Source organism: Schistocerca cancellata, chromosome 8 (genome assembly GCF_023864275.1).
Source record: "Schistocerca cancellata isolate TAMUIC-IGC-003103 chromosome 8, iqSchCanc2.1, whole genome shotgun sequence".
In the NCBI taxonomy this organism is placed as follows: Eukaryota; Metazoa; Arthropoda; class Insecta; order Orthoptera; family Acrididae; genus Schistocerca; species Schistocerca cancellata.
Genome location: NC_064633.1, coordinates 21,239,678 through 21,267,351, shown reverse-complemented (window position 1 = coordinate 21,267,351; position 27,674 = coordinate 21,239,678). Strand labels below are relative to the sequence as shown.

The following is a 27,674-nucleotide window of genomic DNA, read 5'->3' as shown; positions in this document are numbered from 1 at the left end:
GAAATTACAGTAGTTACAATTGTCAACAACAGATGGCGCTGCAATTGATGTGAAAGATATAGAAGACAACGCAGTCTGTGGGTGCGCCATTCTGTACGTCGTCTTTCTGCTGTAAGCGTGTGCTGTTCACAACGTGCAAGTGTGCTGTGGACAACATGATTTATTCCTTAGAACAGAGGATTTTTCTGGTGTTGGAATTCCACCGCCTAGAACACAGTGTTGTTGCAACAAGACGAAGTTTTCAAAGGAGGTTTAATGTAACCAAAGGACCGAAAAGCGATACAATAAAGGATCTGTTTGAAAAATTTCAACGGACTGGGAACGTGATGGATGAACGTGCTGGAAAGGTAGGGCGACCGCGTACGGCAACCACAGAGGACAACGCGCAGCTAGTGCAGCAGGTTATCCAACAGCGGCCTCGGGTTTCCGTTCGCCGTGTTGCAGCTGCGGTCCAAATGACGCCAACGTCCACGTATCGTCTCATGCGCCAGAGTTTACACCTCTATCCATACAAAATTCAAACGCGGCAACCCCTCAGCGCCGCTACCATTGCTGCACGAGAGACATTCGCTAACGATATAGTGCACAGGATTGATGACGGCGATATGCATGTGGGCAGCATTTGGTTTCCTGAGGAAGCTTATTTTTACCTGGACGGCTTCGTCAATAAACAGAACTGGCGCATATGGGGAACCGAAAAGCCCCATGTTGCAGTCCCATCTTCCCTGCATCCTCAAAAAGTACTGGTCTGGGTCGCCATTTCTTCCAAAGGAATCATTGGCCCATTTTTCAGATCCGAAACGATTACTGCATCACACTATCTGGACATTCTTCGTGAATTTGTGGCGGTACAAACTGCCTTAGACGACACTGCGAACACCTCGTGGTTTATGCAAGATGGTGCCCGGCCACATCGCACGGCCGACGTCTTTAATTTCCTGAATGAATATTTCGATGATCGTGTGATTGCTTTGGGCTATCCGAAACATACAGGAGGCGGCATGGATTGGCCTCCCTATTCGCCGGACATGAACCCCTGTGACTTCTTTCTGTGGGGACACTTGAAAGACCAGGTGTACCGCCAGAATCCAGGAACAATTGAACAGCTGAAGCAGTACATCTCATCTGCATGTGAAGCCAGTCCGCCAGACACGTTGTCAAAGGTTTCGGGTAATTTCATTCAGAGACTACGCCATATTATTGCTACGCATGGTGGATATGTGGAAAATATCGTACTATAAAGTTTCCCAGACCGCAGCGCCATCTGTTGTTGACAATTGTAACTACTGTAATTTCGAAAGTTTGTCTGCCTGAAAACGTACTGTTGTCCCAAGGATATTGCAACAAACGGTGTATTTCTATCGCTGCTCGTTTAGTTTGTATTGCCGTTTCAAATATACCGGTCATTTTTGAAACACCCTGTATATGCAGTGATTGTAATTAAACTTTCAAAACGCTGTAGAAATAACGTCACTGGTTAGAATCATCTCAGATTGCAACGGAATATTGTCAGAGAAGTGGGAAAACGTATGGCAGAAGAAAAAAGTAGTGTGATAATTGATCACAGTTTATTCCGTTTACCTTCATTTGATAACTTGTAAAATTAAGTAATGTATGAAAACGAAACTTTCACAAATAACAGTCCTCGTTCTCAAACATTTTGTTTGTATGTGTCAGAATACGAAAATGAAAACACTTGTGATGCGCACGACCCATTGAAGTTGGTATAAACACGCCGGGTACACGGCTTTTCCTCCTTTCGCGTCTGCGACGTTCGCCATGACTGTCTCAATGCAGGACCGCGCTCTGCTATAAACCTGTATTACAAGAATGATGACTGTGCACACGTAGCTCTGCAGAATTTCCGAACATTGCAGGGTTTAGAAAAAGGCGCTGGTCCGATGACTGCCGTGGGTCTGGTGAAAATGATTCGGAAATTGGAAAAGACGGGTTCTTTTGATGTGCAAACTGGTAGAGGGAGGAAACGAATTGATCTGACGTCAGTGGAAGCAGTGCCCACAGAAATGCAGGAGGAGACAAGTGGTGGTGTGCAATGCCCTAACATTGGACATACCCGTGAGCGCGGTGCGTAAAATCCTACGAAAGATCCTTATTTGCTATCGATTCAAAATTACCCGTGTGCACGAATGCTTCCTGTTGACATGACAGTAAGAGAGCCTTTTGCTTTAGAATTTCTTGCGCGCATGGAAGTGGACGATGACTGGCCGTGGAAGATTTTGTGGACCGATGAAGCCCACTTCCATCTGACACGATGTGTGAATACACAGGATTGTCGAATATGGGCAACGGAAAATCCACACGCAAATCAACCAGTACCACTTCATCCTGAAAAGCTAACTGTGTGGTGCGGGTTTACTGCATCACTCTTCATAGGGCCATATTTTCCTAAGAGACAGGTGCTTCCGGTCCTGTTACCTGTACCGTCACTGGTAATCGCTATGAGTGTCTTTTGCTCAACAACGTCATTCCAGCTCTCCAACAGCATGAATGTGTGGATGGAATCATTTTTGTGCAAGGTGGCGCACCTCCGCATATTGCAAATCCAGTTAACCAGCTACTGAAGCGCCATTTCGGAAATGCTAGAATTATGAGGAGCCATTTCTCTATAGCCTAGCCGTCCCGGTCACCTGATCTTAATCCGTGTGACTTCTGGCTGTGGGCCTGTCTGAAAGATGTTGTGTTCAGTATTCCGATTGCAAACTTAGCTGCATTGAAGGTACACATTGCGCAACACATTCTGAACGTGACCCCGGAATCTCTTCGATCAGTTGTGGAACATGCTGTTTCTCGTTTTCAACTTGTCGCAGAAAACGGTAGACAGCATACCGAACATGTTTTGCGCCAGTGACACGGAAATTAAAAATCCGATTTGATTTTGATTGATGATTTTTATGCGGTTTTTGGCCTCAGGCCAATTACAAATCGATGTGATTGATGATTTTGATGAGGTTTTGGCCTCAAGACAATTAAGAACCGATGTGAATGATGCTTTTTACATGGTTTTCGGTCTCAGTACAATTAAAGACCGATTTTTCCTATCAGATGTGATACGACCTTGCCGTGGAGGAAGGGCTTACGTAACTAACAGTACCACACCTGCACGCCCACGCACACTGAGTAGTACAGTTTGCTTAACGTCAGACGTACACCTTAGGCATTGTTGTGTGATTGATTTGTCATTTGTACTCCATCACTATTAAATTGTAGAGCCATTTATAGCTACGTTTTGTAACTATATATTTTTCTTCTCCCATACGTTTCCCCTCTTCTCCAATAATGTTCTGTTGCAATTTGACATCATTCTGACCAGTGATGGTATTTCTACAGCGTTTTGAAAGTTTAACTTTAATTATAATCATCCTGTGTATATACTGTTCGTTCGTCGAGAGTCTAATGGTTTTTGCCTGTTATTGATATCGATACTGACTAGATGCTGGTCACTGGAATTCCATTTCAAGCGATAGTGGCGTGACATAGTGCATTGTAATTCCACGCCGTATCAAAATCCGCGCAGTATTTCGTCAGGCTAACTTGGACATATAAAAGAAAGTGAGCCGAGAAATTCAGCTTATGAATGTGGAAAGAGAAGACTTACTGAAACATTTCCTCTTTACTTACTAAAACATGACTATAACTTACATTTTATGTCTACGTGCAGTAATGTTCAGTTACTACACTTTTTATGGATGGAAAATACAACGAACGTTCAAATAGCAAAAGATACTTTATATGATACAATTACTTTTTATGTTATTGAATTACGTCCCTCTCCCCCTCCCAATGAATCATGCCATGGACCTTCCTGGTGGTGGGGTGGCTTCCGTGCCTCAGCGATGCACATGGCCGTACTGTTGGTGCAACCACAACGGAGTGTTATCAGTTGAGAAGCCAGACAAACGTGTGGTTCCAGAAGAGGGGCAGCAGCTTCTCCAGTAGTTTCAGGGGCAACAGTCTGGATGATTGACTTAACCGTCCTTGTAACATCAACGTAAACAGCATTGATGTGCTGGTACTGCGAACGGCTGAAAGCAAGGGGAAACTACAGCCGCAATTTTTCTCGAGGACATGCAGCTTTACTGTATTAGGACATGCAGCTTTACCGTATTATTAAATGATGTTGGCATCCTCTTCGGTAAAATAACCAGAAAGTGAAGCAGTCCCCCATTCGGATCTCCGGGCAGAGACTACACAGGTAGACGTCCTTATCAGGAGAAACAAAACTGGCGTTCTGCGAACCGGAGCATGGAATGTCAGATCCCTTAAGCGGGCAAGCACGATAGAAAGTTTAAAAAGGGAAATGGATATGTTAAAATTGGATATAGTCGCAATTAGTGAATTTCGGTGGCATGAGGAACCCAACCTCTGGTCAGATGAACACAGTGTTATAAATATAAAATGAAATCGCCGTAATTCAGGACTAGGTTTAGTAATGAATAAAAACGTGGCACCGCGTACAAGCTATTATGAACAGCATAGTGAACGCATTATCGTAACCGAGATAGAAACGAAGCCCATGCCTGCCACAGTAGTACACGTTTGTACACCACTAACTCCGCAGATGATGAAGAGATTGAAGCAATGTATGATGAGATAAAGGAAATTATTCAGGTAGTTAAGGGAGACAGAAATTTAATAATAATGGGGGACTAGAATTCGATAGTAGGGGAAGGAACAGAAGGAAAAGTAGTAGGTGAATATGGTGGGGGGGGGCGGGGGAGGGGGTAAGGAATGAAAGAGGAAGATGCCTGATACAGTTTTGCACACAGCATAATTTAATTATAGCTAAGGCTTCGTTTAAGAATCATGAAAGAAGGTTGTATAAGTGGAAGATAGGTTTCAGATAGATTATATAACAGTAAGTAAGAGATTTAGGAGATTTAGACTTAGAGAAAGCTTTTGACAATATTGACTGGAATACTCTCTTTCAAATTCTGAAGGTGGCAGGGATAAAAAACAGAGAGCGAAAGGCTACTTACAATTTGTACAGAAACCAGATGGCAGTTATATGAGTCGATGGGCACGAAAGGGAAGCAGTGGTTGGGAAGGGAGTAAGACAGGTTTACAGCCTATCCCTGATGTTGTTCAATGTGTATATTGAGCAAGCAGTAAAGGAAACAGAAAAAAATTGAGTATGAATTAAAATCCAGGGAGAAGAAATAAAAGCTCTGAGGTTTGCTGATGACATTGTAATTCTATCAGAGACAGCAAAGGACTTGGAAGAGTAGTTCAACGTAATGGACAGTGTCCTGAAAGGACGAGTTAAGATGAACATCAACAAAAGCAAAACGAGGATAATGGAATGTAGTCGAATTAAATCAGGTGACGCTGAAGGAATTAGCTTAGGAAATCAGACACTTAAAGTAGTAGATGGGTTTTGCTATTTCGGCAGCAAGGTAACTGACGGTGGACGAAGCAGAGAGGACATAAAATGTAGACTGGTGATGGCAAGAAAAGCGTTTTTGAAGAAGAAAAAATTGTTAACATCAAGTATATATTTAAGTGACAGGAAAGTGACACTGAAAGTGTTTGAATGGAGTGTAGCCATGTATGGAAGTGAAACATGGACGATAAAAAGTTTAGACAAGAAGAGAATAGAGGCTTTCGAAATGTGGTACTACAGAAGAATGCTGAAGGTTAGATAGGTAGCTGATACAACTAATGAGGAGGTACTGGATTGAATTCGGGAGAAGAAGCATCTGTGGCACAACATGACTAGACGAAAGGATCAGTTGTTAGGACACGTTGTGAGGCATCAAGAGATCATCAATTTAGTAATGGAGACAAGCGTGGAGGTTAAAAATCGTAGAGGGAGACCAAGAGATGAATGCATTACGGAGATTCAGAAGTATGTGGATTGCATTAATTACTCGGAGATGAAGAGGCTTCCGTGGGATAGAGTAGCATGGAGAGATGCGTCAATCCAGTTCTTGGTCTGAAGACCAAAACAACAAATAACAATATAATTATAGTTTTAAAAGTTTCAGAGTTTGTCTGACTTCTACTTTGAAACCTTTTTTTCTCCCGGATTTCATGATTCTAGGTCAGTGGGGAAGCATGCTAAGGGTTTTGAGGTGTGAGTTTGCGAACATCAAAATATGTGACATAAATGACCGAATCTTTTGATTGCAATGACTTAGAAACTTAAATTTTTTATACCACCAAGAGATCATGGACTTTAGTATGTGATGTAAATTTGAACTATCTGCGCGGACCTCCTCCAGAGAAAAAGGGGTCTTAAAAGACCAATAGAAAGACGGATAAAAAAGGAATTTCTCTCCTGTGATATAGTTACAAATCAATAGTTTTCGAATGTTTTTCTTTATTTTTTACTTTGAAACCTTGCTTCTTGCCAAATTTCATCACTCTAGGTCAAAGAGAAGCACCTTATGGATTATGATGTGTGAGTTTTCGAGTATCAAAATGTGTTGCATAAATCGCCGTAGTTACTTAGAAGTTTAAAATTGTAACACCTCTAAGGGACCACAGACCTTCATATCAGATATAAATTTTAACTTGGTAGGTTCACCTGTTCTTCAGAAAAGGCGTTCTTTACAGTCGGACAGACAGACAGACTGACAACAAGGATTCTATTTTTATAGATAGAGACACGGAAGCCTACAAACTCTGATTCCAGTCTTGGACATAGCTGATGTCCAGAAAGCAGATTTAAATTTTAATGATGCGAACCTGTTGCACAAATTTTATTGCAACGATCTCGTTTCCAAAGCAACTAAGGGTATCTTCATCACAATAAATTATAGTTACACAATGTAATATCACATTTTCTTTGTACATTTGTGTGTGGAGCTGTGTGACGAGTGTAGAAATCAAAGACATTGCCAAGTGACAGCGCTAAGAGAAACGAAGAAGGTTAAATTTTATCTCTGTGTTACTGTGGAGATGGATGTGAGAGTATGTTGAATATTTTATTTCTGCTGTAATAGCTATCCCATATAGTACAGAGAAATTATAAAAGGGTGCCCGCTAACGGAGAATATTAGGTGAGACTCAATCTTGAACATTATTCTTGAAAGTTATTAGTAATAGAAAGAAACAGTTTCAGAATTTCTACGTCAATATGGCGTCAAAGAGACTCTGTGGAAATTCACGACGAACCTGCATTTTAGAGACGGCAGCTTACTTCGGTCTCAAGTCGCCCACTAAAAAAAATTATTTTCAGCTCCCTACTAGCGCACATATGTACGACACAATACCACAAAGACGAGCTCAGTTTGTCTGAATATGACATTAAACTGCCTCACATGTCAGTCGCAAACAAACAAGTTTTTGTTACATTTTCAGGGAATAATATTAATAGGAAACATTTCAACATATTCCCGTTGCCTGTAAAACCATATGAGTTAAAGTGTTCAAGTCAAATAAGTTAAAGTTATCTTGTAAAGCCAGAATTAAAACGGCAAGCGTGGTAAGCCGCTATGACTGACACCTTTCAGTCTAATGTCAGTGCCAGTGGCTTATAATGGTTGTGGTTTTAATTCTGGCTTTGAACGATAACTTTATTTGACTTGAGCATTTCAGCTCATATAGTTTTATTATCTTCACATGCAATGTAAATCTGTGTAACTACAACTTATTCGGTTGAAGGCACCCTTAATCGGTATCGAAACCAGGATAATGCTATAATATTTATGCAACTGGATTTCTCTTTTTATCCTTCATTTAAAAAACTACTGTGGTTGATTATAAGCAAAATACTAAAGGAACGAAACACTGGACTACTGTGTAGTTTGAATGTTAAACAGATTTACCAGGGAATTGAGATTTACCAGGAAATAACTATTGCACTCTTCAAAATAAAATAGAGATAGCTTGCAACACTTATATCGATTAAAAATAGGTGGATTCGCCTCCGATCTGGAACTAGCTATTATTTGGGTATTCTTCGCAAAAAGGAATGGCTCTAATATGGTGAAAATCCGACGTCAAGAAGAGATTTTATAGAGCATTCGAACATCAAGAGTTGTGAGTACCGTCAGTCGCCATGTCGCTTGCCACTAATCTTCGCCACTGCTTCACTAACTTCATACATTCAGTAATGTGTATGGGAATGGACCACTCAATTTGTGTGTGGTTTCTATAATAATCACAGAAGCAAATTTGTGGCCAGAACTATATGTTCTATCCTGATCACGAACCTATTCAGGGTCCTTACCTATGTGCTGCTAAAACCGAGTATCCTGATTGAAATGAACAATTCTTGTATTCAAGTGCTTTAAAATAATTTTTGTCTCATGTGAAAGGAGTAGTAAAAGTTAAAGTTAAACCCACAAAGGTGAAGTTAGATAGGATTTCGCTAAAGTATCCTTAGTTTATTACAAAGTATACTTTTGTAGGGATGCAGTGCAAGATTGTGTAAATATTACTGTCTAAAATACGTGATTCACAGGTGATAAAAAGGCAAATAAGTTAAGCTAATTTTCAAAAATAGTGTGGTTTTGATTTCTATCACGAATGGTTTCTTTTTTGAAGTTAATTAAGCCCAGTGTTCATCTTTATTGATTTTTATATGTCAGTTAAAATAGAAGCCCCTCATGTCCAAATTTAGTTCTGTACTTCATGCAGTAACGTTTCAGTATTTGATTAAGTAATGCTGTTGAGTGTAGCTGTCATTGGTATGAGCTTAGTGCAAAATTACTTCTTATAATTTACCGATTTGTGCATTATTGGTAACTGCTGCTACACACAGTTCAGAGTGCAGTGTGTCAGTTTGTATGCTATTTGCTATTCAGAGGGAAATATCATCGAAAGTAACTTCAATAACCAATATTCAATTTTCTTAAACGTATATTTCCAAATTAATGTGCCTAATTGGGCTGGCGACCGTTCAGATTTTTCATTCACTTTTGTGTTTGTAGCTTCCATTAACTCCCAAGGTTAAAGTATGTTTGGTTGTTTTCTGTTAATTTCACCATATTCAGAAATATAGTCCGATACCTTTGTCCACTACACACACGCGCAGTCAGTCTTAAAATCCTCCTAGAGGGTAACATTAGCTTGTTTCCCTTCAAGTGAGTGTTATGTGTGGCTTTTTCCTTCACAGAATTGAAGGTTTGGTTGTCAGGGAAGAGTGACATACACGTTAGGGTTATATGTGGTGCTACAATACAGGACGTTCCTCAGTTTTACTCACTAAAATACAGATTGTAAGATAAATATTGGGCGCAAAATTATTGTAAGACGAGCACTGAATGTCCAACGCCGCGAACTTGCAATAGATCGGGCAAAATAATTAACAGAAAACTTTACAAGTCTTCAAAGATAAAATGTAAAGTGTTAACAAAATTAAAACTGATACAGAACGAGCGAAACAAAAAAGTACATAGTGTACTAGGTGGCAGTAGCTCACTAGACGAGAGCGCAGATGACGCCATGGGACGGCGACAGGCTTACGTTGAGTGCCATACACACATCAAGGATCAAATTCAGATGGTAGACTTGCCACAAATAAAACAAGGTATGAACGATGGCACAAATGAAGACAGTGGTTATGTTAACGACTCGATGGATATGTTCAGTTTATCGAAAATCTAAAGTGAACCGAGCGAAACACCAGAAGTAGAGTCTGAGGAGAACTCAGAACAAGATATCGAGAAACCATTAAACATGAACGATTTGTTAAGAATGTTTTCTGCACAAACTGCAGCACAGGGTAGTAATATTACCAATCAGCTTAAAACACAGGCAGATGTAATTAAAACACAAAGTGTTAAAATCAGTCGCTACGGTCGCAGGTTCGAATCCTGCCTCAGGCATGGATGTGTGTGATGTCCTTAGGTTAGTTATGTTTAAGTAGTTGTAAGTTCTAGGGGACTGATGACCTCAGCAGTTAAGTCACATAGTGCTCAGAGCCATTTGAACCATATTTGTTAGAATCAGTAAATAGATCAAAAAAGTAGACTCAAGAGTAGTGAATAATCAATCGGGGACTTAAAAACTGAAATAGATACTATGAATAACAATGTCACCTCTATGCAAAGACAGATTAATTACATTAACTATAGGTTCGATAACGAAGATTCAAGACACTGTAGAACCTCTGCTTGTAACAAAAGCTGATGAAAAGGTTTCCGGCCTAAAACCTGAATTAGTAAACAAATGTAAAACCGTAATATCTTATTTAGGACAAGCAGTGAATGATCCCGAAAAAGGAAGTGAGTAAACAAGTGGCAACATGCGAAAAGAAGCGTGAACAGAACACTTCCTAAATTCAAGTTAAAGTGAACGACCTTTAACGGAAAATAAGAGAAAAACTGACAGATTAATGTGTAGCAAATTGCTAGAGGTTGAATAACGATTTGATCTAGCAAAAAGGCACAATGGATGGAATCCATTAGATAGTTTGAAAGACTGTGAAAGGAATTTTTCTGATTACATAGCGGACAAGGAAAAGATCAGTGTGATTACTAGCGCATTAGCTGGTGATGCGAAAAGATGGGGCTTAAATTTGGATACAGAACAAATGTCATTTGGCGAATTTAAACAGTAATGTATAGAGAAATACTGGTCGGAGCAAAAACAGACTGCCTATGGCGGGAATTTGTCAAGGCCAGGTTATATGACAACAGAGGCTGGAGCTCAATGGAAGACTTTTGCGAAATGTGGTATCGAAAACTACGCACTTGCGAAACAGATGCACAGAGTCCGAAATAGTGTGGGAAGTATGGAAAAAGCTCATGGAGGAATGAAAACGTTACATAGGAAGCAATCACAAAAGCTTCTTGTCATTTTTGGAAAGAGTAGAAGACGAGGGCGACTGGGAACTGTGATTATCATCAAAATAATAACAACCAGAGCAGGGATAATCACGAGAATAATGAACAAAATGAGAACAACTGTTACCACATAAATATGATGCGAAAAATGATAATATTTAATTTTTTATTTTATGATATTTTTAAATATTCATCTTGTATATGTTTATGGTGTTAAATTCTTAAATCATTTACATTTTATATATTTTAAAATATTTAGTTGTAACTGTTTACATTTAATTCTTTTACTTTTAATGGCCCTGAGTTAAAGTATCTGTATCGCTTTCTAGTATATATCTTTCATCAATAGCAACACATAAACCATTTTACACTTTCAGCAATATATAACTCATGTATAGTAAGATCTAAATAAATTCATTTTCTATATTATTTTATTGCACGATCTAAACCTTTTTATAGTCGTCAAAAGTAATTTCACTTTTTACTGCAGACTATTTAACCCCAATACAATTTTATATTCTTTGTTCTTTACTATATAAGAATAAGTTTTCAGTTTTGAACTAATGTGTCTTAAAATAATTTTCCTATAATTTTCATCTTTCATTTGCCCTAAATCTTTTTTTTTATTAGTGATTAGTCTATAAATATTATATTTTGGATAATCGCTTTTATCAAATTCCTTTATCATTGATTTCATATCATTACAGAAAACTTTGATTTAATACTTATATAAACTAATCAGTATCCACATAACTGAAATCGATATTATCTCTTAATTTTGGTTTTATGATGTCCTAACGAAATAATACTTTTTGCTGTGCTAAATATGGCACCATCAAGTATAAAACGTGACAGATTATCACCATAATTGGAAATTCAGTGAAACAATGATTGTGATATTTGGCACATTGTATGCTTGATGTTGACTTCTTTAGTACATTGTTATGTCCTATGAAGGTGGTAGCCAGTAGCAAAAATGGTTTATAATAAATAGTCACAGAGATGCTGGAAAAAAATTATTTTTCCAAATATTCTAGACACATGGTGGGACCTTATTTACCTGTATTGTTGAATATCAGTAATTGTTTCTGTGTAATACTGAGTGAGATGAGGGAAATGCGAATTTTACGTTAATAGTCAATTCAGGGTCACATACTTGTGATGTTATTGTATCAGAAGCCTGACAGGTTTGTTCCACTTTTAATATTTTTTTCATCCAGTTTCTGCTTCAGTTTGAAGTGTCGATTACATTAATCATTACATGTTTGACACGAACATGTTCTTTCTGATAGAACTAATACTACAGAAGCCCACACATCATTGCAACTCTATACAGTCATTAATTCTGCTTCCTCAAACTGTCTTCAGAAATCTCTAGTTTTTGTAAACGTGGCACCCAGGGACATTTTGTGACAGCTTCTGCAAAATAATGATAAGATTAATTTCCCTGTGGAATGTTTCATGAGCAGCGACAATGCGGCCTTCCAGAAGCAATATATTCGCCAAGTCACCTATTGTTGAGAAACATGTGTCGCACTGATGTATAGAGAAGTGTAACAGCACGATAGCAGCCTGATTTTCTTTTCCGAGGCGAAAATTAACCATGCCCTCTCCAGTTTCAGCAGAGCAATGACGCCACGCTGGTGTGGACTTTGCGGCAGCGGCCACCACCTGTTAACGCCACCGGCATGGTCTGGGAGGGGCGGAGAGGGGGGGAGCGGGATGTGCTCTAGTGGTGTTCCCGCCCCCACCCGCTGTCAGCGACAGAGAGCAGACGTTCTCCAACCGGAGGTTAATAGACTTGCAAAGTGGGAAGCGGGTGCAGGGAGATCCGTGGAGAGAGAAAGCCAGCATGGCTCTTAGCGCCCACCAATCAGCAGAGTCCTCAGCGTGACAGCGCTGCGCTCTGCAGGGAAAGCGGCGCATTAATCTCTGCTCCACTGAGCGGGCATTGTTTTGGACCTCTCCACGACCGAGTCCCGAACTACGGCATTGTTTTACGTAGCACATAATCAAACTGGAGTACGTCTATAAACACCAATAGGCAGAACTGGTGGTCTATCGATTCACCTGCGAAAGCGACGCGGAAGAACTTGTAGGCTGGGGTGTTGGCACCATATCCAACGCCTCTCTAACTATATGAAAACGGCAAGGTCATGTTTTGCAGACAAATAACGTATTGTAAAGTAACTAGTAGATGTGACAACTGCTTCTTATGGTTTTACCAAAACAACAAGAGGAGAACACAATTCGTCACAAATAGTTTTAGTACGCCTAAAAAACACTCGTCTTTGAAAATTGTTCGGAAGTTTCCGAACTAATTCGGGAAAAATCATTTTCACCCTTTTGTTGGTACCTGAAAACTATCTTTTCAGAAGGAGTCAACAGCTTCTTGGAATGCAGAAATTTGCTGTCTACTATTTTTTGTTTGGGAACGAGTCGGTACTTGATAAATTAGATAGATTGGAACCATGAATCATTCTTTTAGAGTTTTCTTACGTCAAATAATCAATTTTTTGACTTGCTGTGACAGACCTGTTAGTGTATGCGATCTTTCTTTTTCTTTTTATTTTTTTTAATGGTGGCTCACGATGCTGATAATTAGCGACATAGATTTTGGAAATAATTACTCTAGATCCCTTATTCGTCCATTTGAGGCAATATTTTGAACCTTATCCTATCACTTTTTCGATTAGAAACTTTAATACTATGTCTTTGCAGATGCCAGACGTGCCAAATAGGTGTCTGATTTCTCGTTTCTTGACACAGGCCGTAACATATCTGTCCATTTAGATGTATATCTCAGTTCACAGCATGATCACAGTCCACATGCCGTGCATATACGATCCAAGACCACTGCATGCTCAAAACTGTTCTCATCCATTCGGTTGAACGCCACAGTACACAGTTTATTCACCGTTACCCACTGTCCTTCAGCTGTCTGTAGAAGTGAAAACTGTTATTAGATACATGTTGTCAAACCCGACGATGCATTGTCGATAGTTCTTTGTTTGAAACTTCTATGCAGCGAAAATCATCTGCTCATACTTTGCAACTCTGTAGTCTAACAGATGCGTATGCATTTATTAAGAGTGACAGTAAATAACTTAAGGGGATGCTGATGAAAAACATACACTATTTCAAAAATGCACCAAATCCACAGTTTTGGAGAGATGGCAATGAAATTTTGCACCACGCTTTACATGAAAGTAACACATTAACATATAAAATCTTTTGATTATATAGATTCAACTTTTTTTAATGAAATTTGAAGTTTTATTTTCAAAAGGTAGTGTATGTTTGCTTACCTCAGAAAGTATTCAAGAGATTTCTACAAAAAATTCTCTGTTTCATCTCTTTATATGTTGTAAACTTCTCTCATGAGGTCTTTGGAATACATCAAACAGGAGAATTTTATAATTATAATTTCACAAGTACAATTGTAAAGTCCTGCAAAATTCCAAGCACTTTGCCCCATATCTTAGCTTGAAATCAGAATTACTAAGTTTATAGAAATATGTGTACAAAATTTCATAATTCTAGAATTCATAGAATCTGAGGAAAAGGTACACAAACTTAAAAAAACAAACTTTTCAGGAAACGCAATTTAACGTTCAACCTAATGTTTTTCCTTATGTCGCTTCTTCGGAAGGCACCACATTTCTACTGGAGTCGTCTTTCCCTTCAAGGCTTCTCTTCTGGCTTCTTGTTGTCTGTCTTCTTTCCTTTACCAGGTTTTCAACTGACTTTTCATCTGCAGAGACGCACTGTAAATCTACTTTTCTCAGGATGTCCTGAGTAAAATTTCGTATCTTGAAGCCCACTCTTTCTAATATCTTGATCCTCCCAACGTTCCCATCATTAAATACAATAACTGCATCATACGTTTCAATTCTGACAACTGTAGCAGATGCAAATATGTTTTTAGGACATCCTATCCATGTGAGTGAATTTAGAGACTCATTTTGATTTTAGGTTTTGCCATAGGCACACATCGGCCAAAGATGATCTACAAAACCAAAGGGTATGTATCACGGCCTTCTAGATGTATCCCGCACATGTTTGTTTGAAAGTAATACACAGAATCGTTGTTCATTGAGCTGGTATTGAAGTGCAGCTTCAAAACGTGGGCGTGGCAGGAAGGCCGCGTCACACTTTTAATTAATTTTCAGGCACTTCTGATGCGATTTCAACATTGAAACTTTGGGAACTAATTGTCCATGAGTTGTGTTAACAAATAATAAATTAACAGAAAATTGACATTTTTGGCCAATTTCATGAAAGTCCCCCCTTAAGATGGAATTGGATGAAGTAAATTACATACATGGCCTCACAGAAGAACGAGACGAACGGAACAGACACTTTTATTCAAAGGCAATAATAATACTGAAGTCAACACGACTTAAGAAGATAATAATTAGACCGAAGTTATCGCGACTTAAGATGGTCCCTTGGACATTACGAAAGGCACGAAATTATTGTTAATAGGATGTGTGCTCACCACGGACGGCAGTCCATGTTCCAAAACGTGTTCCCATGCTGGGCACAAGGTTGGTAAGGTATACTATTCTGTATAGTGGGCGTTCCATTCCTCGTCCACCGAGATTGACACCTGCTGGATAGTTGTTAGTGCATGTATATGTACTTCAACACATTTCCTCTACGCATCCCATACGCGCTGCATGGGATTTATGTCAGGAGGACAGGCAGGCCACTCCATTCGCCGATTATCCTCTCGTTCCAAGAGCTCCTTCACATTCGCTGTTCGTAGGGGTTGCTCATTGTCATCCATTTTATGACATCAGGACAGAATACACCACTGAAAATACGAACATGGCGAAGGAGTACAGTGTCAGAATAACGACGATCGGTAATGCAGCGTGTTCAGTGATTTTTTAGGTCAGTAGGACCTTGCAACATTTACTCCCCACACGATAACACCTGAACCACCCTAGTGACCATGCCGGAGAATATGAATCATGCGGAGATGCCGCACACTGGTATCCGAAAGCGTTACCAGCACGTGACACAGTTGGAAAGGGACCTCACTGGGGGGTCTGCATTTGGCTGGCTGACCGAGTCGTGCAATCTCTAGATTCGTGTGGTAGTCGCATGTGACAGTGGCCCGACAATGGTCCTCATGGGAAAGTGTCCTAGTTGACCACGTCTGACCACCACAAGCGAGGGTCGCCGTTTTGAGCACCAAGTACACTGTAACGCGTGCATATCCCAACCTGTCAGCCGAGAGCAAGTAATGCGCCATCCTGCACATTATGTGTCATCCCGAACCATTGGTCGAAGACAAGCAGCATGAGAACCAACTGCCGTCGTATGTGTAGGATGCCGTTAACAAAAAACAAGCGGCTGCGTATGGAGTGGTGCCGTGACCCTGGAAGCATAGACCGTCTCATTGTGTTCAGTGATGAATTGTGGTTCTGAACTATCCGGGATGACTGCAGTCGGAAAATACGGCGGCTACCTGGGGAAGGTTCCAATATGCAGAATGTTTTGTAGAGGCACAGCGTTGTCGCTACTGGCGTCACGGTGTGGGGAACCATCAGGCACGACCTCATGTCACAGCTCGTAGTGTTTCAGAGAAATTTAACAGCAGAATGGTAACTCACCATCATCGTGCGTTCTCATGTGTTACCTTCGATACGACAATTTCGTGGTGTCATGTTTCAACGTGAAAATGGTCGTCCATATATGGTATGCATCTGTGTGAACTGTCTGAATGATGTTGAGGTGCTCCTATGGCCAGTAAAATGCCCAGATCTGCCCCAACAGAAAATTTGTGGGACCATATCGTATGTGAACATCGCCCCAGTGCCAATATGCAGTGATTCAAGGATGAGTTACAACAGTTGAGAGTCTGTGGTCCATGTAATATTCTACCAGGTGGCTACCCCTTTCGTTTCTTACCGTTGTTCTCCAACTACTTTCTCATGACTTCGTTCGCCGTCGGGCCAGTGTTAAATTTTTATTTCCCAAAATATATTGAATTGTTGTTGTTGTTGCTGTGGTCTTCAGTCCTTAGACTGGTTTGATGCAGCTCTCCACGCTACTCTATCCTGTGCCAAGTTCTTCATCTCCCAGTACCTACTGCAGCCTACATACTTCTGATATTGCTTAGTGTTTTCATCTCTTGGTCTCCCTCTACGATTTGTACCCTCCACCCCGCCCTCCTGTACTAAATTGGTGATCCCTTGATGCCTCAAAACATGTCCTACCAACCGATCCCTTCTTCTAGTCAAGTTGTGCCACAAACTCCTCCCCAATTCTATTCAATACCTCCTCATTAGTTATGTGATCTACCCATCTAATCTTCAGCATTCTTCTGTAACACCACATTTCGAAAGCTTCTATTCTCTTCTTGTCTAAATTATTTTTCGTCCACGTTTCACTTCCATACATGGCTACATCAAATAGGGGTAATGCAGGAGTAGGTTTAATAATGAATAAAAAAATAGGAGTGCGGGTAAGCTACTACAAACAGCATAGTGAACGCATTATTGTGGCCAAGATAGACACAAAGCCCATGCCTACTACAGTAGTACAAGTTTATATGCCAACTAGCTCTGCAGATGATGAAGAAATAGATGAAATGTATGACGAGATAAAAGAAATTATTCAGGTAGTGAAGGGAGACGAAAATTTAATAGTGATGGGTGACTGGAATTCGTCAGTAGGAAAAGGAAGAGAAGGAAACGTAGTAGGTGAATATGGATTGGGGGGAAGGAATGAAAGAGGAAGCCGCCTTGTAGAATTTTGCACAGAGCATAACTTAATCATAGCTAACACTTGGTTCAAGAATCATGAAAGGAGGCTGTATACATGGAAGAAGCCTGGAGATACTGACAGGTTTCAGATAGATTATATAATGGTAAGACAGAGATTTAGGAACCAGGTTCTAAATTGTAAGACATTTCCTGGGGCAGATGTAGATTCTGACCACAATCTATTGGTTATGAACTGCAGACTGAAACTGAAGAAACTGCAAAAAGGTGGGAATTTAAGGAGATGGGACCTGGATAAACTGAAAGAACCAGAGGTTGTAGAGTGTTTCAGGGAGAGCATTAGGGAACAATTGACAGGAATGGGGGAAAAAAATACAGTAGAAGAAGAATGGGTAGCTCTGAGGGATGAAGTGGTGAAGGCAGCAGAGGATCAAGTAGGTAAAAAGACGCGGGCTAATAGAAATCCTTGGGTAACAGAAGAAATATTGAATTTAATTGATGAAAGGAGAAAATATAAAAATGCAGTAAATGAAGCAGGCAAAAAGGAATACAAACGTCTCAAAAATGAAATCGACAGAAAGTGCAAAATGGCTAAGCAGGGATGGCTAGAGGACAAATGTAAGGATGTAGAGGCTTGTCTCACTAGGGGTAAGATAGATACTGCCTACAGGAAAATTAAAGAGACCTTTGGAGAGAAGAGAACCACTTGTATGAATATCAAGAGCTCAGATGGCAACCCAGTTCTAAGCAAAGAAGGGAAAGCAGAAAGGTGGAAGGAGTATATAGAGGGTTTATACAAGGGCGATGTACTTGAGGACAATATTATGGAAATGGAAGAGGATGTAGATGAAGATGAAATGGGAGATAAAATACTGCGTGAAGAGTTTGACAGAGCACTGAAAGACCTGGGTCAAAACAAGGCCCCGGGAGTAGACAACATTCCATTAGAACTACTGATGGCCTCAGGAGAGCCAGTCATGACAAAACTCTACCATCTGGTGAGCACAATGTATGAGACAGGCGAAATACCCTCAGACTTTAAGAAGAATATAATAATTCCAATCCCAAAGAAAGCAGGTGTTGACAGATGTGAAAATTACCGAACTATCAGTTTAATAAGTCACAGCTGCAAAATACTAACGCGAATTCTTTACAGACGAATGGAAAAACTGGTAGAAGCCGACCTCGGGGAAGATCAGTTTGGATTCCGTAGAAATGTTGGAACACGTGAGGCAATACTGACCTTACGACTTACCTTGGAAGAAAGATTAAGAAAAGGCAAACCTACGTTTCTAGCATTTGTAGACTTAGAGAAAGCTTTTGACAATGTTGACTGGAATACTCTCTTTCAAATTCTGAAGGTGGCAGGGGTAAAATACAGGGAGCGAAAGGCTATTTACAATTTGTACAGAAACCAGACGGCAGTTATAAGAGTCGAGGGGCATGAAAGGGAAGCAGTGGTTGGGAAAGGAGTGAGACAGGGTTGTAGCCTCTCCCCGATGTTATTCAATCTGTATATTGAGCAAGCAGTAAAGGAAACAAAAGAAAAATTCGGAGTAGGTATTAAAATTCATGGAGAAGAAGTAAAAACTTTGAGGTTCGCCGATGACATTGTAATTCTGTCAGAGACAGCAAAGGACTTGGAAGAGCAGTTGAACGGAATGGACAGTGTCTTGAAAGGAGGATATAAGATGAACATCAACAAAAGCAAAACGAGGATAATGGAATGTAGTCAAATTAAGTCGGGTGATGCTGAGGGGATTAGATTAGGAAATGAGACACTTAAAGTGGTAAAGGAGTTTTGCTATTTGGGGAGCAAAATAACTGATGATGGTCGAAGTAGAGAGGATATAAAATGTAGACTGGCAATGGCAAGGAAAGCGTTTCTCAAGAAGAGAAATTTGTTAACATCGAATATAGATTTAGGTGTCAGGAAGTCGTTTCTGAAAGTATTTGTATGGAGTGTAGCCATGTATGGAAGTGAGACATGGACGATAACTAGTTTGGACAAGAAGAGAATAGAAGCTTTCGAAATGTGGTGCTACAGAAGAATGCTGAAGATAAGGTGGGTAGATCACGTAACTAATGAGGAGGTATTGAATAGGATTGGGGAGAAGAGAAGTTTGTGGCACAACTTGACTAGAAGAAGGGATCGGTTGGTAGGACATGTTCTGAAGCATCGAGGGATCACAAATTTAGCATTGGAGGGCAGCGTGGAGGGTAAAAATCGTAGAGGGAGACCAAGAGATCAATACACTAAGCAGATTCAGAAGGATGTAGGTTGCAGTAGGTACTGGGAGATGAAGAAGCTTGCACAGGATAGAGTAGCATGGAGAGCTGCATCAAACCAGTCTCAGGACTGAAGACCACAACAACAACAACATGGCTACACTCCATACAAATACTTTCAGAAACGACTTCCTGACACTTATATCTATACTCGATGTTAACAAATTTCTCCTCTTCACAAACCCTTTCCTTGCCATTGCCAGTCTACATTTCATATCCTTTCTACTTCGACCATCATCAGTTAGTTTGCTCTCCAAATAGCAAAACTCCTTTACTACTTTAAGTGTCTCATTTCCTAATCTAATTCCCTCAGCATCACCCAACTTAATTCGACTACATTCCATTATCCTCTTTTTGCTTTTGTTGATGTTCATCTTATACCCTCCTTCCAAGACACTGTCCATTCCGTTCAACTGCTCTTCCAAGTCCTTTGCTGTCTCTGACAGAATTACAATGTCATTGACGAATCTGAATGTTTTTAATTCTTCGCCATGGATTTTAATTCCAACTCAGAACTTTCCTTTTGTTTCCTTTACTGCTTGCTCAATATACAGATTGAATAACATCGGGGAGAGGCTACAACCCGGTCTCACTCCCTTCCCAACCACTGCTTCCATTTCATGCCCCTTGACTCTTATAACTGCCATCTGGTTTCTTTACAAATTGTAAATAGCCTTTCGCTCCCTGTATTTTACCCCCACCACCTTCAGAATTTGAAAGTGAGTATTCCAGTCAACATTTTCAAAAGCTTTCTCTAAGTCTACAAATGCTAGAAACGTAGGTATGCCTTTCTTTAATCTATTTTCTAAGATAAGTCGTAGGGTCAGTATTGCTTCACGTCTTCCAACATTCCATCATCAGAGGTAGGACATGTAAATAATTGTATTACTATGACGAACCGTAGATTTGTGTCTTTTGACTGTGCTATTTGCTTTCTAAGTTTTTCAAAGTAGTTTACACTTATCTTCGCTTCGCTTTTTATTAATACAGCTACTACTGCAATGCCTCTATTTTATTTTAAATCTGTAACCCACACCTTCTGGTTTCCGGTTGTTTCTGCCATTGCGCTTCACTCAACACTACCAAATTCAAATTCAGATCAACCATTACGCTCTTGATATTACATATCTACACGATTCGGACGTACACTAAAGAGCCAAAAAAACTCGTACACCTGCTTAATATCGTGTAATGTCCCACCGAGTACGCAGAACTGCCGCAACACGACGTGGCATGGACTCGACAAATGTCTGAAGTAGTGCTGGAAGGAACTGAAATCATGAATTCTGCAGGGAAGTCCACAAATCCGTAAGAGAAGGAAGTAGTGGAGATCTCTTCTGAATAGCACGTTGCAAGACATCCCAGGTATGCTCAATAATATTCATGGCTGGGGAGTTTGGTGGCCAGCCACTCATAAGAGTGTTCATGGTGCCACTCTGTAGCAATTCTGTACGTTGGGGGTGACGCACTGTCCTGGTGGAATTGCCCAAGTCCGTCGGAATGCACAATGGACATGAATGGATGCAGGTGATCAGACAGATGCTTACGGGCCTGTTACCTGTCAGAGTCGTATTTAGACGTATCAGAGGTCCCATATCACTCCAACTACACACTCCCCAAACCATTATAGAACCTCCACCAGCTTGAACAGTCCCTGCTGACATGCAGGGTCCATGGATTCACGAGGTTGTCTCCATACCCGTACACGTCCATCCGCTGGATACAATTTGAAACGAGGCAAGCACGACCAGGTGACATGTTCCCAGTCATCAAGAATCCAGTATCGGTGCTGACAGGCCCACGCGAGGCGTAAAGCTTTGTGTCGTGCAGTCATCAGGGGTACGCGAGTGGACCTTCTGCTTCGAAAGTCCATATCGATGATGTTTCGTTAAATGTTTCTCATGCTGACACTTGTTTTGACCCACCATTGAAATCTGCAGCAAATTGCCGAAGAGTTGCACTTCAGTCACGTTGAACGATTCTCTTCAGTCGTCGTTGGTCACGTTTTCGCAGGATGTTTTTCCAGCTGTTGCGATGTCGGTGAGTTGATGTTTTACTGGATTCTTGATATTCGCGGTACACTCGTGAAGTGGTCGTACCGTAAAATCCCCACTTCATCGCTACCTCGGAGATGCTGTTTCCCATCGCTCGTGCGCCGACTATAACACCACGTTGCAACTCACTTAAATCTTGATAACCTGCCCTTGTAGCAGCAGTAACTGATCTAACAACTGCACCAGACACTTGTCTTGTACACGCGTTGCCGACCGCAGCGCCGTATTCTGCTTTTGTATGTGCGTATTTTCCGAGTTCCGAATGGAAGGTTATTTTCATTCGTAATACTTTAGTCAGTAGGTGTCCTTATCATTGCCATAGACTAGGGCTTTGTGTTCTCGTAAAATATAGTGGTTTTAGTTTACCCTTCGCTTTCAGCCGTCCATAGCATTAAGGCAGCAATCCCATATTGACAAATGTAACAAGACCATAGCAGTCAATCATGCAGACCCCTTAACAGACATCCTCACTTCAGTAAGACTGCTGCATCCTGTATTAACAACATTCAGAATGATATAACCGTACGTAAGACTGCTAGTTTTTGTCTATTGTCTCTCAGATGAATCATGTAGAAATATAAGTCCACCGGTTCTCTTATGTCGATACATTACCAGTAAACCATACACTCCCAATTCATTGAAGAATCGAACTCGCTTGTATGAAGCACCTAAAGCCGTTTGATTACAATGAATGTTTGATGTTAACCATTTAAAACCTTTTTGGTGAAGTGGCAAGATCCTAATAACTGTTAGTTTCGGATTTTTCACCTATAGTTTGGAAAAATTTGTAATAACGTTCAACGTTTGTTGGGAGTGTATGAGTGCTCGGGAGTATATGTGAGCAATTTGAGCTCCGTTATAATTTAAAAAAAAGAAAAATAAAGAAAGAAAGATTACAGCACTGGTATATGTGGATACTGCCTGAAAACTGTGCTGCGAGTGGAGTTAACAGTTAACAAGTAATAAATAAAAACATCATGCTAAGCATGAACTGCAGAAATGTAGTAAGCGATTAATATTAATTCGTCTCATACACTATGGGAGATATCAGCGAGAAAAAATGTTTCAAAAAATTTTGAAATTACGTGTAATGTTTGTCGGAACTGGGTAATTGCTTTCATTGTCAAGTACTTGGTGAATATAGACCGGCAATTTGGGCAATATGTGTTATGCTACCTCAAGAAAAACATTTACGGTAATATTTTTCTTACTTTGTTAAATCTGTAGCTCCACATTATTCTTCTTAATGAGTCGATTGTGAAAGCATTTAAATTTTTAAACTCGGTCAATAATTACTGAATATCAAGTTTTATTGCTCGTGAAACGTATTATATAGACAGCGTGCCACTCGGTCTGGGTTACTGGTCCCCTGGTTAGTCACTTAGCTATACAGTTAGATGCGTTCCATATTACGTATTTTATCTCGCTTATTTGTTCTGCACAACTACGCTCATGTCATGATCAGTCCTTTTGATTTTCAATATTCTGCAATTACGCCATAGTTCAGAGTCTTCTAATGTGCCTTCCCTATCGTACACGTTCTGTAGCTGAACAGAGCCGTTCTCCAGGCACAGTTTATAGTACTTTTTCTCGTCTCGAGGCTTATTTCTTAGATCGTTAGCAGACGCTTCTACTTACAGAAAGCACTTCTACATCAAGTTTCTTGCTATTACGTTTTTAATGGTGCTTCCTTCATTATCTGTTCTACTTGTAGGTAGCATAATTCGTTCAGCCTATCAAGTCTCCTTTACCTACATAAATCATTCGATTTATTAATTTTGTGTATGAAAGTAGAACAGAATACAAAAGCATAAAGAGTTATTGCGAGCTCTCGCTATTTTGAGAACTAGAATACTTTAATGTAGTATAACCTACGTTTCGTTACTAATGTATGGCACTGATATATCTATCGATATCTGGAAAAAGTATTTTTAGTGCTTCCCCTGCAAAAATGAATGTATTTGTGATGATATGTGAAGTATCCTCTTACTGAGGAGTGATGTAAGACTCTTTAAAAGAATAACTTCATTAACAACGTCAAACTCAAAATATCATTTTATGAACATTCACATAAGTTCGTACAACAGAAATATGTCTCCAGTGATGTTGTTTGTGGTGTGCCTACACTACGAAACATAGACACGTGGTAGGCAGTGGCGTGAAAACCTGGGACATTAGCAGGCCGTGCTGGCGGCGTATGACTGCTGGCGTTCTGCTGGTGAAGACCAGGACGAACTAGGTCTGGTATGCCGGCGTGGAGGACTGACACGAAATAGCTGATACTGCCAATTTGTGCTGCTGGGACTGAACTGCTGATGCGGCCGGACGGAACTGTCGGTACCGCCAACTTGAGGCGTAGGTACTAATAATTGAGTAAGCACTGTACCGCGGTGGCCAAATTAATCACTAGGGGATAGATAACAGCGTGGCGCTTTGGGGGAGGGGGGGGGGGGGCACGTGACCTAGCATGGCAAAGTAGTGCCCTGCAGACACAATGCCTTTCGGCGAGGTTGGGGCCCCCAGACACTGTAGCGGTGACGTGTAGCTCCATGGTTAACACCCCAGGCCATACAAGGAAATACACTACTGGCCATTAAAATCGCTACACCAAGAAGAAATGCAGATGATAAACGGGTATTCATAGCACAAATATATTATACAGGAACTGACATGTGATTACATTTTCACACAGTTTGGATGCATAGATACTGAGAAATCAGTACCCAGAACAACCACCTCTGGCCGTAATAACGGCCTTGATACGCCTGGGCATTGAGTCAGAGCTTGAGTCAGCTTCAACACGATACCACAATTCATCAAGAGTAGTGACTGGCGTACTGTGACGAGCCAGTTGCTCGGCCACCATTGTCCAGACGTTTCCAGTTCATGAGAGATCTGGAGAATGTGTTGGCAAGGGAAGCAGTCGAACATTTTCTGTATCCAGAAAGGCCCGTGCAGGACCTGCAACATGCGGTCGTGCATTATCCTGGTGACATGTAGGGTTTCGCAGGGATCGAATGAAGGGTAGAGCCACTGGTCGTAACACATCTGAAATGTAACGTCCACTGTTCAAAGTGCCGTCAATGCGAACAGGAGCTGAGCGAGACGTGTAGCCAATGGCACCCCATACCATCACGCCGGGTGATACGCCAGTATGGCGATGACGAATACACGCTTCCAATGTGCGTTCACCGCGATGTCGCCAAACACGGATGCGACCATCATGATACTGTAAACAGAACCTGGATTCATCCGAAAAAATGACGTTTTGCCATTCGTGCACCCAGGTTCGTCGTTGAGTACACCATCGCAGGCGCTCCTGTCTGTGATGCAGCGTCAAGGGTAACCAGAGACATATTAACCGAGCTGATAGTTCATGCTGCTGCAAACGTCATCGAACTGTTCGTGCAGATAGTTGTTGTCTCGCAAACGTCCCCATCTGTTGACTAAGGGATCGAGACGTGGCTGCACGATCCGTTACAGCCATGCGAATAAGGTGCCTGTCATCTCGACTGCTAGTGATACGAGGCCGTTGGGATCCAGCACGGTGTTCCGCATTACCCTCCTGAACCCACCGATTCCATATTCTGCTAACAGTCATTGGATCTCGACCAACGCGAGTAGCAATATCGCGATACGATAAAACGCAATCGCGATAGGCTACAATCCGATCTTTATCAAACTCGGAAACGTGATAGTACGCATTTCTCCACTTTACACGAGGCATCACAGCAACGTGTCACCAGGCAACGCCGGTCAACTGCTGTTTGTGTATGAGAAATCGGTTGGAAACTTTCGTCATGTCAGCCCGTGGTAGGTGTCGCCACCGGCGCCAACCTTGTGTGAATGCTCTGAAAAGCTAATCATTTGCATATCACAGCGTCTTCTTCCTGTCGCTTAAATTTCGCGTCTGTAGCAGGTCATCTTCGTGGTGTAGCAATTTTAATTGCCAGTAGTGTATCTCGTTGATGAAAGCTGTTTACCTTCCTCCTCCTGGCTTGGAGGCTGTCTGCACGGCCTACGTGGCGTGCGAGGTTATCGACTACCAGGCGGATGAAACAATCTGTAAGTACAATGCAGTTTCTACTCTGTATTTTCCTTCTGTTACATCAATACTGCTAACCAGTATAATGTGCATTTGTGTATATAATATAGGGCGAAGCGTCTAGCGTGCATCTCAAACTACTTTGGACCTGTTAAAAACTTTTGTAATAGATTTTAACACAGACAAAGTGCAATGCGTTCTAGCTACTTCATTCATAATGGAGGCACAGGCATTAACTGAATTTTGCTTTAAAAGGTAACTATTCTACCTTTTGTAGATCTAACAATAAGTCAAGGAGTTAGAATATACCGCATATAGGGACTTTTGCGTCCTGTTAGTGGTCCCCCAGTCGGAAGCATACACCATCCTGCAGCCAAACATTGACGGCCGCACTAAGCCGCAATGACATACTTTAGCGTTACACTTTGTAAAGGTTTAGAAGTATTTCGTACCAAAGACGACGTTATATCGATCAAACGTTATTCATCTGGCATTTAGATGTGGCAACTAGCATTATTTATCTGTCTGTTAGCAGAAAATTATTAGAAATTGTAGGATAAAATTTATTAGTTTAAGTGAAAATCTAACTATTTCTTTCCTCTTTTTGCATATGTTTTGTCATCTGCGCCATGGTAAAGCATCGAAGCTCAAGATAATAATCGAAATAAACGAAACCAAATATTGTGAAGAAAGAGCAATGAAGACATCGTTATGTTACGTCACATTTCTTGGAGAATTTTCTGCAGGGTTTATTGAAAGCGGAAACCATTTACACATACTATTGTACACGTAGCATCACTGATCAACTCAGTGCTCAACATATCTCCGGTATTGAATTTAAATGCAGCAGTATTTCGTTCCCTCATACCCTCCACAACCGTTGGAAGCTCCTCGTAAATCAAGAACAAGTTTAATGGAGTCAAGTGATGCGTTCTTTCCGGATCGTTCTGAATACGACTCCCTCTTCCCACTCGCCGGTTTGACAAATGCGGTTTAATGGATCTCTTGCCCCTGACATATCATGGGGAGGAAATCCATCGGATTGGAACCACGCCATGTGCCGAACTCTCATGGGAATATTTTCTATTAACTGTGGTTACAGCATATGTGTACTTTCCCTCGTTCATTGTATCGTCAACAAAATAAGCGCCAATCACAGCTGTCCGACTGTTCAAGATAATACATTCACACTTCAGTACAGCTGGTTGAACACCTCACGACGGCAGTGACCGTTTACCGTTGACCAGAGGTGCGTGTTTCTCAAATTTACCTTCCGGTAACTTGTGAGAGTGAGCTCCTCAGTAAACAAAGCTTTCTCCACAAAGTTATTGTTTTGCTAGAGAATCCACTAACAGTATTCAAAATGTTGCTGAGAATCAGTGCCATGTATTTCTTGACGTAGAATATTATGTAACGGGTGATATTTCTGTAAAGAATACGCGGATGCTTCTTGGTCTGATACCTAATGGGGTTGTGCTTCTGAAAATGGTTTGTGCTTTACTAACGATTTTAAATCATATTAAGAAAGACTGCTGATTATTTGCTCTGATGGCACACATGAAAGGCGAAAGATATTATGCAGCTTAGCTGTTGACCGTCAGCTACAGCCCTACGTATTTCTATTTACCATGAATTTTAAAACGAATTTAATTAAATTAGTTAATTAATTTTATGGCAGCTACAAGCTAAGCTTAACATTTACATATTTTATCAATTTAAATGTTTTTGATCCCAATGACTGACCTACTTCTATAATCAAGAATGATAAAGCTCTCTTGTGTGAATAACAATTTTA

General features: G+C 40.7%; 1 protein-coding gene across 1 annotated transcript in view; it reads left to right on the top strand.

Annotated features, from left to right (window-relative positions):
• Positions 1-27,674, top strand: part of LOC126094991 (semaphorin-2A-like) — a 1,391,554-nt gene that overhangs the window by 841,950 nt on the left and 521,930 nt on the right. The gene's annotated exons all lie outside the window — the stretch shown is intronic.